This window comes from Nicotiana tabacum, chromosome 8, assembly GCF_000715075.1.
Source record: "Nicotiana tabacum cultivar K326 chromosome 8, ASM71507v2, whole genome shotgun sequence".
NCBI classification, from domain to species: Eukaryota; Viridiplantae; Streptophyta; class Magnoliopsida; order Solanales; family Solanaceae; genus Nicotiana; species Nicotiana tabacum.
Window position 1 is genome coordinate 192561776 of NC_134087.1, and position 17837 is coordinate 192579612.

At 39.2% G+C, this 17837-nt stretch overlaps 1 long non-coding RNA gene across 1 annotated transcript; it reads left to right on the plus strand.

Moving 5' to 3' along the window:
- Positions 1-5965: 5965 nt before the first annotated feature.
- Positions 5966-12651, plus strand: LOC142162900 (uncharacterized). The gene is made up of 2 exons (XR_012694383.1): positions 5966-6488; positions 8898-12651. It is a non-coding gene; the product is annotated as an uncharacterized LOC142162900 (long non-coding RNA).
- Positions 12652-17837: the final 5186 nt, after the last annotated feature.

The following is a 17837-nucleotide window of genomic DNA, read 5'->3' on the forward strand; positions in this document are numbered from 1 at the left end:
ACTCGACAAACTAAGTGGCAAGGCAAGCTCATAAGCCACCTCCATACTCCTCTGAAGCACCTCAAACAACCCAATATACCGAGGACTCAACTTGTCATTCTTTACGAACCTCATAACACCCTTCATTGGTGAAACCTTGAGCAGAACCTTCTCCCCCTCCATGTAAGCAACATCACGGGCCTTCTTGTCGGCATAACTCTTCTATCTAAACTGCGTCGTGCTAAGCCGCTCCTGATTTAATTTAACCTTGTCCAAAGCATACTGAACCAAGTCAATACCCAATAGTCTAGCCTCACGTGGCTCAAACCAACCCACTAGAGATCTACATCGTCTCCCATACAAAGCCTCATACTGAGCATCTGAATGCTCTACTGGTAACTATTGTTTAGGCAAACTCCGCGAGTGGTAGAAACTGATCCCAAGAACCCCCAAAATCAATGACACAAGCGCATATCATATACTTCAATATCTGAATAGTGCGCTCGGACTACCCGTCTATCTGAGGGTGAAATGTTGTACTCAACTCAACCTGGGTGCCCATATCTCGCTGCACGGCTCTCCAAAAATGCGATGTAAAATGCGTGCCCCGATCTGAAATAATGGACACTGCATACCGTGAAGGCGAACAGTTTCTCGAATGCAAATCTCAGCCAACTGCTCTGAAGAATAAGCAGTACTAATTGGAATGAAGTGCGCTGACTTGGTCAGCTGATCCACAATCACCAAACAGCATTGAACTACCTCGAAGTCCATGGGAGCCCAACTGCAAAGTCCATGGTGATTCGCTCCCACTTCCACTCTAGAATCTCTATCCTCTAAAGCAATCCACCCGGTATCTGATGCTCATACTTTACATGTTGATAGTTAAGACACCAAGTTACAACCTCACTATATCCTTCTTCATTCTTCTCCATTAATAGTGCTGCCTCAAATCCTGGTACATCTTCGCGGCACCGGTATAAATGAAATACTGTGAACTATGGGCCTCATCAAGAATCAACTCCCATAACCCATCTACATTGGGCACATATACCCGGCACTACATCCTCAACACTCTGTCATCCCCAATAGTAACATCTCTAGCATCACCGTGCTGAATCTTGTCCTTGAGGACAAGCAAATGAGGGTCATCATATTGGCGCTCTCTGATACGATCAAATAAGGAAGACTGAGAAACCACACAAGCTAGAACCCGACTGGGCTCTGAAACATCTAATCTCACGAACTGGTTGACCAAGGCCTGAACATCAACTGCAAGCTATCTCTCACCAACAGGAATGAATGCAAGGCTACCCATACTCGTTGCCTTCCTACTCAAGGCATCAACCACCACATTGGCCTTCCCCGGATGATACAGAATGGTGATATCATGGTCCTTTAGCAACTCTAACCATCTCCGCTGCCTCAAATTTAGATCCTTCTATTTGAACAAGTGCTGGAGACTATGATGTTCTGTAAACACCTCACAAGACAAACCGTAGAGATAATGCCTCCAAATCTTCAATGCATGAACGATGACAACCAACTCCAAATCATGAACATGGTAGTTCTTCTCATGAGACTTCAACTGGCACGAAGAAAGATCTTGGCATGGTTATGTGCATTTGGTCGGACGTGCGAAGAAGACCCGGATACTATTTCAGGTCCAGACTGAACAATTTAGGGGAGTTTTCTTCACCTCTTACTTTTTACTTGAGCATCATGAGAACATGCCACAATTTAAAGTGTGGAGTGAGTGTGGAATGTAAATATATGTGTATGTGCCATTTAGCTAGTTTATTGAAAAAATATATAAGAAAAAATTAATATTCCAAAAATATGCCTTTAGTTTTATTTTATTTTTCTTAGGTAGTGTAACAATTTTTCCTCAATTTGTTTTGTGACGCGATTCTTTTCCAAGGTTTTTGCTTAATCGAGTGTAGTTTTTTTTATGTAGGAATAAAGAATCTTGTATCGTAGTGCTAATTGGAGGCAAATATTTTTTGACTTTGTTGTACCTTGAGAGCAGTGAGTGCCTTTATTGTGACACCGGGGCTCATTTCTTGTCTTGTGTATAAATTACTTAAAATGTGTGACGTGTATTAACTGTTTTGATGAGATAGTCGGTATAGATTCAGTCCTAAGTGAGTTGTTTTCCAATGTGTGTGTGAGAGTACTTGATATTTTGTGCATGTCAATTCATGTCTAGAACTTATCCCGAGTGTGTGCAAATTAAAGTAGTAGTCTTGTTCAGTCTAAGAAGTGACAGATGTATTTCTTTGTTAAGCCAGATGTATACCTTTGCCCACCTAATGTTGCGTATTGTAAATAATCCCTTTGAGCATATATCCTATTTTTTTAGCAACTAGATTATAAGCATATCCCCTTTGTTTGACATTTTCTTTAAACTTGTGACCTCTCTTGAACTTTTTATGAACTTATTAAAAGCTAAGTTGAGGTATGATTGGATTTGGAAGGGAACTTAAAAAAATGGAGAAATGTGCATTGGTCGAAAAAAGTTGTTATATCCACTTCCAGGGAATTAAAAAATAAAAAAATTATTGAAGAAAAAATAATAACTTAGACAGAAAAAAAAGTTTGTGTTTGTATAAATTAGAAGAAAAATTATATTCCTGGCTAGTGGTAGCTCTTGCTATGATTATGCTTAAAGAAACAGAAATACTCAAGCGTAACATTTTGAAGGTTTGGGAAAGTTTTGCTCAACAAAAGTGTGGGATTTTGATTGTGAAATTATATGTATTAAAGTGCTTAGGAAGGTGTAGTTACTATATCCAAATTGCATCATACCCGTCCCATAGCTTATGTTACACCCAAATAAAGTCTTACTTGATCTTTGACTGAGTGAGCTTGAATTAATAGAATATTACACCACGGGCAAGCATATGGTACATCTTTTATGCCAAATAAATTTTAGTTTTGAGAGTGAGTTAATTCATTCTATTCTGAGTCTTTGTTTGTTCTTGAATTTTATGTTTGTGGGACTACTCTCCATTATTTGTTGTAAGGGAAACATGACTTACGAGGGAAATGTAATGTCTTTCGCTTCTGTGTTAGAGTAAGTGGCAGGTCTTGAAAAATTGGTGCTTTTGAGTTGAGTCTTAAGGTTAGGGTGTTATGGCAAGGTGCTTAATCTGTTTTAAATATTCTTGGCATGATGAGTTAGGAGAGTTTTTTGAAAATGTTGCCTCTAATTGAAGTGTAGTTTAATTGCTTGAGGACGAGCAATAGTCTAATGTGGGGTATTGATGGTAGGCTAAAAACTCTTGTTTTTAATTATATTTTGCACTCTAATTACTACATTTTAATGTTGTTTGCGCCTAATTGCTTGTAATTTATACGTATTACATGTGTTATGTTATGTAGGGTCTGATTCCAAGTTAAGAAGTAATTTTGGAGTTGAAACAGATGAATTGGAGCCTTGAAGTCTGAATAGAAGCCTAAGAAATTCAATAAGTATCCTTTATGGGGTTCGAGTACCAAGTATGGATTTACAAAATTAAAGAAAAATTTGAAACACAAAAAATTATACTAATGTGCCGTATGGAGCATCGCATGGCGCATCGACAGTGCGAATGGGACACTATGACAAGAAAATAAGCTCTCTAATAACTCTCACAAGCATGGCACACGGTGCACCGTGAGGCTCATCGCGCCTGTGCAATTTGGCCACGCATTTTTCCCACTTAGGCTCAAAAATGGTAGTTTCATCCGAGTTTGTTCCTACTTGATATAAACACACAACAACAACAACAACTATGACGACCCAGTATACTCCCACAACTGGGGTCTGGGGAGGGTGAGATGTATGCAGCCTTACCCTACCCTGGAAGGGCAGAGAGGATGTTTCCTATAGACCCTCATACAGAGAAAAGATGAAAGAACACTGATATCAAGTAGTAACAGTACAAGATATAGAAAACTGAGACCAAGATAACAAGATACAAGATGAAATAAGTACTAATAACAAGTAATACAATACAAGATATATAGTAATATCCATCTAAGGGTAAAATAATACGATACTAACACTAATACTACTGAAACAAGAATACATGGGAAAATACTCGACTGCCTACTAACCTTCTACGCTAATCCTCAACACCCTCCTATTAAAGGTAATGTCCTCGTTAGCTCAAGCTGCGCCATGTCTCTCCAAGACTTTTTTGGACTACCTCTATCCCTCCTTTGACCCCCTCCCCCAAGGACCTCTCACACCTTCTGACTGAGGCATCTGTGCTTCTCCTTTTAACATGCCCGAACCATCGATGAATCGCCTCTCGCATCTTATCCTCTACGGGAGCCACTCCCACCTTGTCCCTAATAACTCTGTTCTTAATTCTATCTAACCTAGTATGCCCACACATCCATCTCAATATTCTCATTTCAGCAACTTTCATCTTCTAGACATGGGAGTTCTTGACTGGCCAACACTCTGCCTCATATAACATAGTCGGTCTAATCACTACTTTGTAGAACTTACCTTTAAGTCTCAATGACACATTCTTATCGTATAAGACACCAGAAGCTAGCCTCCACTTCATCCACCCCACTCCAATACGATGTGTGACATTTATCAATCTCCCCATCACTTTGAATCACATACCCCAAATACTTAAAACTCTCTCTCCTAGGAATGACATGAGTATCAAGCCTCACATCTAGGTCCGCTTCCTGGGTAACACCGTTGAACTTGTACTCTAAGTATTATGTCATGGTCCTGCTCAACTTGAAACTTTTAGACACAAGGGTATGTCTCCATACCTCTAGCCTCTCGTTAACACCAACTCGCGTCTCATCAATCAGAATTATATCATCTGCAAGTAATATGTACCAGGGCACCTCTCCTTGAATGTGTCACATCAATGCATCTAACGCCAAGAAAAATAAAAATGGGCTAAGTGCTGACCCTGAGGCAACCCCATATCAATTGGAAAGTACTCCGAGTTTCCTCCTTCCATCCTTACCTGTGTCTTAGCTCCCTCACACATGTCCTTGACTGCTTTAATATAGGCTACATGTACTCCCTTAGCCTCCAAACATCTCCATAGGACCTCTCGCGGGACTTTATCGTAAGCTTTCTCTAGGTCAATAAATACCATATGCAAGTCATTTTACATTGCCATGTATTGCTTGACCAACCCACTCACAAGGTGAATGGCTTTCGTAGTTGACCGTCCCAGCATGAAACAAAATTGATTGTCGGAAATGGACACACTCCTCCTCATCCTCCCTTCTATCACCCTTTCCTAAACTTTCATCGTATGGCTTAGCAACTTGATACCCTTATATTTGTTATAGTTCTGGATATCCCGCTTATTCTTGTACAGCAAGATCATCGTACTCCACCTCCACTCCCTAGGCATCTTCTTTGTCCTAAAAATAACGTTAAACAACCTAGAGAGCTAATCCAAGCCTGTCTTATCGGCGCTCTTTCAGAATTCAACAGGGATCTCATCTGGCCTGGTCACTCTACCTCTTCTCATTCTACGCATAGCCCCTGTAGACATGTGATTTTTGACCCTCCCCAAAATTTCACCCATTTTAGCGTAAAATATTTAGTTTAGGCCTAATATCGATATTTTAATTAGTTTTGACTCTTTTACTTTATTTTATCAAAAAATGAAAATTACAAAAATAGTTTCGTTAATGTTTTGTAATCATACTATTTTACTAGGATTTTTATTTTTATATAATCTTGAAAAATACCAAAATAGTCTCACAATATAAGATTGTTTATTTTAGTTAATAAGGATTAATTTTATATTTTTATGGTATTATTTTAGAAAAGAAAATAAATTTTTTGGCCAAATTGCAAGAAGTATAGAATTAAAAGCCAAGTTTAGCCCAATACACCAAGCCCAATCTTTTTAGCCCATTACCCCACCCTAATGGCTAAGACTTAGCCCAACTTCCCCCTTTCTATAAAAACCTTAACTCATCAGATTTTGGAAAAAAGAACGTCGAAGGAGACTAAAAAATTAGCGTTTGGACTGAAGACCTAGGAGTAACGCCTATAAGACCCTAAGGCTGACACCCTAGACCTAGGGATATGTGGCACCGTTTTCATCTTGGAGCGAACGCTAGAGACAAAAAGAATTCTCCAGCAGCTGTTTCTTCAATCAGCCACAAAAAACAACCCCCCCAGATTTTCATCTCCTTCACCCCACCCCATCTCTCACAATAACCAGCAGCGGAAACACAAATGACCCTCACCCTATCGAATCACTGTTTCCACAACAACAGCCGCAGATCTCTCTTTTGTTTTGAAAAGAAAATGAGTCCTAGTTCTGTCTGTTTTTGAGTTTCGTCGCCGATCAAGATTGTTCGACGTCGATTCCTATTCGAGCCCTGCCGCTGCTCGAGGTTGATTCTGTTTTGAGTTCAACGGTTGTTCGTCGAGGTCTTCGTATGTGGTCCGCGAGATCCAAACGACTTGTTGCTATACTTTTGAGGCTCATTTGTCAATATATTGGAAAGCTTATTCAAAGGTTCATCATTTATCCTCTTGTCTAATTTTACTTGAGTATAACTATCCCTTCTGTGTTTGAATGATGTTATATGGTTATGACTGCCATATGATTGTTTCATTATGACTGCCATATGATTGTTTGATTTTTTTGTGTCTTGTTTAAAATTTTCTCTTAATTTGTTTTGAGTATGCTTAGTTTGATATGATACATTAGATGGAATAGAAATGAATTGGTTGGTCAGTTTTTAGAGTGATGAACATGGGATCTGTTTGGTTCAATAATTTTGGGTTAAAATTCACAAAGTGAGCCACAACAGTGAATGAAATTAATGGTAGTCTGGTTGAGATTAATTCAAGTAACAAAAAGGTTAATGGAAATAAGTTAAATTTTACATTCTTCTATTGTTGGAGTGTTGGGACATCGGAATTGATTTAAAAAGCAGATTTGGAATTTTTGACGAAACTTTACTGTATTGATCTTAGAAAAACTTTTCGTGCTCGCATTCTTGTTTGTTTAACTGTTCTCGTTGCATGATTTAGGTTTATTAACAATAAAAAAATCGTGACTATGGGTATGGTTCCCGTAGCGTAGTTGTGATACCTAATTAGTTTTAAATATGAATATTCATAGTTCTTTTAATTGAATGCACTTCCTTTGAAAGAGATCGAGGCGCGTCATTCACACATTTGAATCATATAACTCATGGCCCTCACAAATGTTATAATTTAGATATTTATAAAATGAACTTTGTAGTTGCTTTAGGCGCGTTAATTATATAATTATCACGGCTACTACTAAAATTCGGGGGTACATTTCATGTGGCCCGGTTCTAATTTCTAACAAGGTTAAATAGAACGAGTCGTGAATCACGGGTGCATTTCATGTAGCGTGGCTTACGATGTGTTTTAAATAACCTTGAGTTTTTCTGAAATATTAAAAACGGATAAAAAGTTAAAAATGTACAATAGGTTTAAAACGTGTAAGAAATAAAATAAATAGGCCAATATTAACAGTTGAGCGACCGTGCTAAAACCACGGAACCCGGGAATGCCTAACAACTTCTTCCGGGTTAACAGAATTCCTTACCCAGATTTTTGTGTTCGCAGATTATAAAATAGAGTTAAACTTTATTTGATTCGGGATTCTAAACTAGTGACTTGGGACACCATAAATTATCCCAAGTGACGACTCTAAATAAACAAAATAATCACGTTTCAATTGTCACTTAAATTGGACAAACTCCCTTATACTCTTCTAGGGTGTAGGAAAAAGGAGGTGTGACAGCTCTGGCGACTCTGCTGGGGAATAAAAACTCAGAATTTCTGGTTCAGGGTTCAAGAATTCGAGCTTAGAATAATTGTTATATTTGGCTTCATTTATTACCTGGTTTTATTTACATGTTTGGGCCTAATGTGCTAAATGTTGCTTTTTACCGCTTTGATATTATTGAATTGTATATAAATTGTTGCAAAAACCTCCTCTCTCTGAGTATTCTAAATCATCTGGGAAGTGTGTACTTTGTGTGACTTCTTTTCTGTTTGAGTCGTATCCCAATTTTAGAACGAGGTTCGAACAAGTTGCAAAGCTAGTGAAGCTTCTGTATTCCCGGTACGCTGCCCTCCCCTTCCCGGCTCGAGCTGTCCGCTCGGGTAAGCCACGTCTAGAACAAATAAACCTAGGTTTTTAAACCTAGAATAACATAGTCTCATGCCGGATCCCTAGTAGGAACGTTTGTTGCATCACATGCATTTGACTTAGAGGGCTCAACACAGGGGTTGGGTCCGTCTAGGATAAGTTACAAAAATAAAAGACCATATTGATGCATCCTATGTGCTACATATTGTAATCTTCAAGGGTAAAAGGGTCATTTGGCGGACCAATGATAGTTGAGGGCAAATGAAAAAGATAAAAAGAAAAAAAAGGTGAAGTGTGAAAAATAAAGCAAATAGGGCCCAGTTATGTTTTCTGTCACATGTTTGTTAAGAAAATAAAAACATGAAAAATTCATAAAGATTTTGCACTTTCTCGTCATTTTCCAAAAATAAAAAAAGGTGGAAAAGAAAATCCAAAAAAAGATACATGTTTCATCATTTCTTCAAAAAGGACAAAAAATATTTTTTCTTTAAATTAGTTATTTTTTCAATTCTCGCCGGTATCCAATCTGCCCGAACTACACATACCTGATTCTCGTCTTTCGGGGCGTGATACGTAGGCAACCCACACAGGGTCCGTTCTTCCTAGTGGATCTTAGGTTCTTGGCTTCGCAGGGTCTTAGCCAAATCTTGCATTTTTAGCCACTTTTAGCCACATAGGTTAATTTCTGAAAAATAGTCACAATCACATCTTGTATGTGTCCGACAGGAAGCGTTATTGTCTCACATAGCGTTCTAGATCTTTAACTTATTTGGTTATAATGTTCCCATATAGGTGTAGATCTACTTACCGGAGTTTGAGCATGACAGAGCCCCAAGACCATTTAGTCATTCAGGAATGGATTAAAAGGAGATTTTCTTTTCTTTTTTATGTTTTGAGTTTTTCTTTTTATGTCGTCTTTTACCTTCTAGTTTTGTACAGTAATGTCGAGTTTTTTTAATTATTGTACTTTCTATTTTGTATTTGAAAAAAAAAAGTGTTATAAAAAAAAAGAGATTTTGCGTTTTTACATTTCTGCTAGATGTTTTCTTTAGAATACTAATTCTAGGAATTAAAAAAAAATCGTTTGAGGTGGGTTTCCTTAGGAAGTTAATATCTAGAACTTAAAATAAAAATTGCTTTTATACTTCCTTTTGGTACATTAAGACTAAAAATTCAAAAAAAAAAAAGAATTTTCTTTTAATACCTCTTTAAAAAGTTTTCTTTAAGGTATTAATTCCAAAAATCCAAAAAGATTTTCTTTTGAGGTGCTTCTTTGGGAAATTAATGAAAAATGGAAAAAAAAAATTATTTTCATTAGGACTTTAGGATATTGTAAATAGAAGAAAAAACATACTTTATCCTTTGTTTATCTTTAAAGTTTCTTCCTTAGGTAATTAAGAATTGAAATCCAAAAATATTTTTTATCTTTTTCATATCTCGTTACGAAGTTTTTCTTCAGGTATCAAACGAAAATTCAAAATATTTTTCTTTAGTTCATCCTTTAGATTTCCTTTCTAAAAGAAAAAGAATCAAAAAATATTTTTCTCTTGTAGGGTTTTTTCCTTAATAATTTCCCATAGAGTATTTGTTTCAAAAAAGAAAAAAAAAAGATAAAAAATATAGGCTCGTTAAGCTTGAATTTAGAATAGGTTATAGAACAATAAGTCTAAAAATTCAAAAAAAGCGGTTTGCTTCTTTTCTTTCTCTTTTCTCATCAGAGTAGTCATCAAGATAAAAAAAAGAAAGGAAAAGAAAAAGAGAACATTAGTTTGTTTAAATTATTCCCGATCTTCCCGAACTACGCAAAGATCTGATTCATGCGGCGTCATGATACGTAGGCAACCTACATAGGGTTCGATCAAATTATTTTTTTATTATTAAAAGAAAAAAAAAAGAAAAAGAAAAAGAGAGATGAAATTATGGGATGTGAGAAATGAGAGGAAAGAAAAGAGTGATAATTAGAAAAAAAAAAGAGGAAGGAAAATGAGCAAGCAAGTGCTAGAAAAGCAAAGAAAAGAGAGGATTGAAATGAACAAATTGGGATGATGCCAACTGACTTTCGTACCCTCGAAGTTATTTTAGAATCGATAACTGTGGCTAGGTGCATTGCACATAAAGTGAGATTATCATATGTTAAATGCCCTAACATTAACGTGATGACTTCATTTTCATAGCAGAAAGGTGGTTAGTTTGTGGTTCTTAAAGTGGTAACTCTTCTCTACAACATAAGATCGAAAGGCAATGGTAGACGGCAACGGAATTGAGTTGGTTGGTACTGGTGCCCAAAATCAATTAGTTAAACAGGGCAATGGGTTGGTTGAAGAGGTAAGGATGTTAAGACAACACATGGCAAACATGTATCAGGCTTGGATGACTAGGAAGGCACCACCCCTGCCACCACCTAGCTTCTTAGATGCTACCCTTACCCAAACTCTGGTCATAGTGCCAGATGATTCCCCATACACTCTAGATCCACCCGCTTATCACAGCTTTCCCAACCACCCTGGTAGCTCCATCACTCATCCTCCAATTACTTTTCCCCAAATTGCGTTCCTGTCATATTCACTATCCCCACGATCACAACTTCTCAACAATCTTCCCTTCATAGATCCAACAATGAACACCCACTCAAAGCTCATGACGCCCAATATTACCCCACAGAGGTTGTCCACAAGGTTCCTGACTCATACAATCAAAACCCTTGGAATGATCCTCATGTTGAAAATAAAAAGGTCACAAGAAAAGAAGGGCAAGATGAGATATCCAGAAAGCTGAAAGGGTTTAAGATGCCAAAGTTTAATTTGTATGATAGGCGTGGAGATCCGGTAGCCCATATGAGGGGTTATTGTAGTGAAATGAGAAGTGTTGGTAGGAAAGACGAGTTGCTAATGGCATATTTCAGTGAGAGCCTGACTAAGGGATCCTTGGAATGGCATACACGTCAAGATGTCAGTAAGTGGCCTACATGGCATGACATGGCTCAAGAGTTTTTCGACACTTTCAATACAATATAGGCATTACCCCAGACCACTCCTCCCTATCTAATATGGAAAATAAACCGGAGGAAGATTTTAGGGAGTTTCGGTTCAGATGGAACGAACAAGTTGCTCGGGACAATCCTCCCATTGATAGAAAAGATGTTGCTGAGCCCCGCCAATGACAGGATCCAGTGGGCATTCCTGCTCAATGCTTTCAGTCTCAATATCGACCCCATGGATATCCTCGTGCTCCAAATATTTCTCCTCAATGCTACTTCTCTCCATAAAATCCCCAAAGTCATACCGCACCTTCCCAGTATCCTATCCACAATGCACCGAAACAATGTGATTTGGGATTCATGTGAAATACAGAGGTTTGGTATATGTCAATTCATGAGCGATGCAAGATAGAGGATGTTGGGTAAACGGATCAAAGGTATTTTCTATGATAAGACTGACAAAGAAAGTGGTTAATCAATGACAAACAAGGTCTTCCAAGCGGAAATCAAAGTTATCATGGCAAGTGAAGGAGCAATAGACCTCAAGTCCAAGGCCATTGGTATAAGTCAAGAAAGAATAGTATGTGCGCTGAGTGGGTGGAAATTGATGTGCTTTGGGATTCATGTGAAACATAGAGGTTCCGTATATGTCAATGCATGAGCACAATTTAACAGTTGAATGGTATTGGGTTTGAATGGATCAGAGGTATTTTCTGTGCTAAGGGTGACAGAGAAAGCGGTCAGTCAATAAATAGACAAGGTCTTTTGAGTTGAAATCGAAGTTATCATGGAAAGTGAAGGATAAATCACCTTCAAAGTCAAGGCCGCAAACCAACCATCATGTTTAAACTCACGAGTTTTCTTTGATTGAAACAGGGGCAAAAATTTTTGTTTGTTCCGGAGAAACCCTCCGTGAGGAAAGTAGGTGCCAGGCAAGCTCGACAGTAAGTTTCTAGTACCCTCCTGTATAATGGGATTCAGTAAGTTGTGAGACCCTCGCAAGTGACAAGTCTGATGAGAGTTTTACTTTTGGGAAGTATAATTTAGCATTTAAGTTTTTCACTTTTGAGATAAGACTTGGTTTTGAAATTTTTCAGGATAAGGGAATTTAGCTTAGAACTTATTTTGATAACAAGAATTGGTTAACACTCACAGATGTTCCCAATATCAAACTGGGGCAAAACAATTTCTTTTGTTTTGTCTGTTTTGTTGTAATCAGGTGCCCACCTGGAAAATAAGGGAAAACAGCTCAAGTTTCAAAGGAAAGCGGGTCGAGTTCAGCAATCAGGCGCCCACCTGGAAAACAAAGGGAAAGCAATTCAAGTTTCAGAGGAAGGGAAGACAATTCAAGTGTTGGTATTCAGGCGCCCACCTGGAGAACAAAGGGAAAACAGTTCAAGTGTTGGAAATCAAGAGCCCACCTGGATAACAAAGGAAAAACAGTTCAATATGATTGTTTGGTTGTTTTGTGTCTTTTTTAAAATTTTCTCTTAATTTGTTTTGAGTATGCTTAGTTTGATATGATACATTATATGGAATAGAAATGAATTGGTTGGTTAGTTTTTAAAGTGATGAACACGGGATTTGTTTGGTTCAATAATTTTAGGTTAAAATTCACAAAGTGAGCCACAACAGTGAATAGAATTAATGGTAGTTGGGTTGAGATTAATTCAAGTAACTAAAAGGTTAATGGAAATAAGTTAAAGTTTACATTCTTCTGTTGTTGGAGTGTTGGGAAATGTGAATTGATTTAAAAAGCAGATTTGGAATTTTTGACGGAACTTTACTGTATTGATCTTAGAAAAACTTTTCGTGCTCACATTCTTGTTTGTTTAACTATCCTCGTTGCATGATTTAGGTTTGATTAACAATAAACAAATCATGACTACGGGTACGGTTCTCGTATCGTAGTTGTGATACCTAATTAGTTTTAAATATAAATTTCCGTAGTTCTTTTAATTGAATGCACTTCCTTTGAAAGATATTGAGGTGCGCCATTCACACATTTAAATCATATAACTCATGGCCCTCACAAATGTTATAATTTAGATATTTATTAAATGAACTTCATAGTTTGCTTTAGGCGCGTTAATTATATAATTATCATGGTTACTACTAAAATCCAGGGGTACATTTCATGTGGCCCGGTTCTAATTTTTAACAAGGCTAAATAGAACGTGTCGTGATGTCATGACCCAAACCCGGACCCGGTCGTGATGCCACTTCCCGTGAAGACAAGGCTAGCCAACTACTCCCAGTTCAATCTATACGCAGTTAAACATTAAGAAACATTAATAAGCATAGTCAATTAAACCAAGGTTTAAGCAGTTAAAAACATAATTTGTGGAAAATAACCCCTACACAGCCCTAAATTGGAGTATCACTAGTCATGAGCATCTATAAAACCTAATACAAGTCTGAAAAGTCTACGAACTGCTAGAAATGTTTGATAAGAGATAGAAATGATAAAGAGGGAGAAACACGGGTCTGCGGACGTCAAGCAGCTACCTCGTGAACTTCGAATGTCAGTCGGGAGCTCTCAACTCGCACTGGCATGATCAGCAACACTTGAATCAGAACACAGGGGTGCAGGGAGTGAGTACTTCAACTTAGTGAGCTACAAATGTAAATAAAGACTGAAAGCAAGAAATCACGTAAAGCATAAAGCATTCTATAATGAAGTATTAAACCCATTTAAAAATCAGTGATTCAGTGGAAGATAGAAAAAATCCTTTATACCAAATTTTACTTCCTGAAAAGCCTTTTTCAACAATTAAGCAGGTAATTGATAAGCAATTATGAAAAATAAACACATAAAGGTTTGCCCCTCGGGCACAGTATCAATAAATCTGCCCCTCGGGAAACATCTCAGAATAGTACCAGCCCCTCGAGCAATCACATAGAACAATACCAGCCCCTCGGGCTCAATCTCACATCACAATAGGTACCCGCGCTCACTGGGGGTGTGAAGACTCCTGGAGGGGCCCTTACGGCCCAATCGCAATAACAAGCCATCTCGTGGCATCAAAACTAGGCCCTCGGCCTCATATCAGTCAAGCTACCTCATGGCGTACATATCTCAGGCCCTCGACCTCAAAACAGTATCAGTGTTTCCTAACAACCTAGGCCTTCAGCCTTACTCAGTCAAAATCATCACAAGCCTCCCGGACAATAGTAAAACAATATTTCTCAGCCCAAACATCATTTAAAATATCATATAAGTCTTCAAACTGAGTAAACATGGCTGAATAGTAAAACAATGGAAAATAACATGACAGAGTTCAAGTAATATATCAAAACAGTGAGGAAATATCAATAAAAAGTCCCCGAAAGGTTCAAATAGTTGGCACTGAGCCCAAACATGGCATTCAACCCAAATAATGATGATAGCAAATAGTTTCCAATCAAATACACGGTAAAATCATCAACCGGAATGGACCAAGTCACAATACCCAATAGTGCATGACCTCACGCTCGTCATCAAGCGTGTGCCTCACCTCAATATAGCACTACATGTGCAATCCGGGGTTTCAAACCCTCAGAACATCATTTACAATTGTTACTCACCTCGAACCAGCTAAATCTCTAGCTCGCGACGGCTTTGCCCTTCGAGTCGGCCTCCACGCGCGTTGAATCTATCCAAAATTAGAATGAGGACGTCAAAATATGCTAAGGGAACAAAGCCCAGGCAAAAAATAATCAATAAAGGGCACAAATCCCGAAATTACCAAAACCCGACCCCCGGACCCATGTCTCGGAATTCAGAAAATTTCACATCAATAGATTTCTTATCTCCCCACGAGTCTATGCATATCAAGAATACCAAAATCGGAGTTCAAATGACCCCTCAAATCCTCATTTTAAGGCTTATTAAACTCAAGCCCTAATCCCCCATTTTTAGCCCTTTAATTCCTTTAATTGCAGCCTTAATTCATGAAATACTACCATAGAAATGTGTTTTAGGTCCAAAATCCTTACCTTAACGAAATTCCCTTGAAATCCCTCTTCCAAATCGTCCAAAAGCTCTCAAGCCGAAGTCAAAAATGGTGAAATAACCCAAAAATTCGTGAAGGACTCTTTTAATTCATCTGCCCAGTTAATCCGCATCTGCGACAACTTTTACCACTTCTGCGATACCGCATATGCGGTCTATCCACTGCTTCTGCAGGAATCACTTAAAGGCCAATTCTGCATCTGCAGTCTACTCTTCATATCTGCGACTATGCAGGTGTGGTCCAACTACCGCATCTGCGGTTCCAGACTTTCCTCTCGAATCCGCTTCTGCGGCTCTCCTTCCGCACGTGCGGCACCGCACCTGCGGTCCCCAAACCGCAGGTGCGAAAACACCAGAAGCAGCACAACTTTAGCAGCTGCAATGACATCTCAACTTCTCCATTAACCACCCGAAATCATTCTGAGGCCCTCGGGACCTCAACCAAAAGCACAAACATAACCCAATACCTTATTCAAACTTTTTCCAATCATCAAAACGTCTCAAACAACGTCAAATATACCAAATCACATCGGATTCAAGCCTATGTTTCGAAAATCTTATGAAATACGCTTTTGAACAAAAATCCAACCAAACCATGTCCGAATGACCTAAAATTTTACACACACATCCCAAATGACACAATGAAGCTACTGCAACTCTCGGAATTCCATTCCGACCCCTATATCAAAATCTCTTCTATCAACTGGAAATTACCAAAACATCAACTTCGCCAATTCAAGCCTAATTCTACTCTGAACCTCCAAAACCCATTCCGATTACACTCCTAAGTCATAAATCACCTTCCAAAGCTAATCGAACCATCGGACTCGCATCCGAGCCCTCTAACACATAAGTCAACATCCAGTTGACTTTTCCAACTTAAACTTCCTTAAAAGAGACTAAGTGTCTCAAACCTTACCAAAATCATTCTGAATTCGATCCGACCAACCCGATACTATAAAACACGGATAAGCGGTAACTCATGAGAGAACGGGCCGGGTCGTCACATCCTCCTCAACTTAAACAAACGTTCGTCCTCAAACGAGTCAAGAAACATCCTCAAACAAGTCAAGAAACATACCTGAAGCCTCAAATAGGTGAGAATATCTGCTCTGCATCTCCCGCTCGGTCTCCCAGGTAGCCTCCTCCACGGGCCGACCTCTCCACTGCACTTTCACTGAAGCTATATCCTTTGACCTCAACTTTCGAACCTGACGACCCAAAATAGCTACTGGCTCCACATCATAAGTCAAATCATCATCCAACTGAACCGCGCTGAAATCCAAAACATGAGACGGATCCCCAATATACTTCCGGAGCATAGAAACATGAAATACCGGATGCACACTCGACAAGCTGGGTGGTAAAGCAAGCTCAAAAGCCACCTCCCCAATCCTCCGAAGCACCTCAAAAGGCCCAATGAACCTAGGACTCAATTTCCCTTTCTTTCCAAATCTCATAACACCCTTTATGGGTGAAACCATCAATAGAACCTTCTCGCCAAAACATCCCGAACCTTCCTATCAGCATAGCTCTTTTGCCTTGACTGCGTTGTATGAAGCCTCTCCTGAATCACCTTCACCTTCTCTAAGGCATCCTGTACCAAATCAGTCCCCAATAGCCTAGCCTCACCGGGCTCGAACCAACCAACTGAAGATCTACACTGCCTTCCATACAAAGCCTCATATGGAGCCATCTGAATACTCGACTGGTAGTTGTTGTTATAAGCAAACTCTGCAAGCGGTAGAAACTGATTCCATGACCCTTCGAAATCAATGACACAAGCACGCAACATGTTCTCCAATATCTGAATAGTGCGCTCGGACTGCCCGTCCGTCTGAGGATGAAAAGTTGTGCTCAACTCTACCTGAGTACCCAACTCTCTCTGCACAGACCTCTAAAACTACAAAATAAACTGAGTGACCCTATCTGAAATGATGGAAACTGGGACACCATGCAAACGAACAATCTCCCGGATATAGATCTCTACCAACCGCTCTGAAGAATAGGTAGTACACACAGGAATGAAGTGCGCAGACTTGGTCAGCTAATCCACAATCACCCAAATAGCGTCGAACTTCTTCAAAGTCCATGAAAGTCCAACAACAAAGTCCATAGTGATCCTCTCCCACTTCCACTCGGGAATAACCATCTGCTGAAGCAAGCTACCCAGTCTTTGATGCTTATATTTCACCTGCTGACAATTGAGACACCGAGCTACAAATCCCACAATATCTTTCTTTATTCTTCTCCACTAGTAGTGCTGCCTCAAATCCTGATACATCTTTGCAGCACCCGGATTAATGGAATACCCCGAGCTATGGGCCTCCTCCAGAATCAACTCCCGAAGCCCATCCACATTGGGTACACAAATCCGGCCATGCATCTTCAACACCCCATCATCACTAATGGTCACATCTCTAGCATCATCATGCTGAACTCTGTCCCTAATGACAAGCAAATGCGGATCATCATACTGGCGCTCTCTGATGCGCTCATATAAGGAGATCGAGAAACCACACAAGCCAATACCCGACTGGGCTCCGAAATATCCAACCTCACGAACCGATTGGCCAAGGCCTGAACATCAACTGCAAGAGGTCTCTCCCCAACTGGAATATATGCCAAACTTCCCATACTCACTGCCTTTAGGCTCAAAGTATCGGCCACCACATTGGCCTTTCCCGGATGGTACAATATAGTGATATCATAATCCTTAAGCAGCTCCAACCATCTACGCTGTCTCAAATTAAGATCCTTT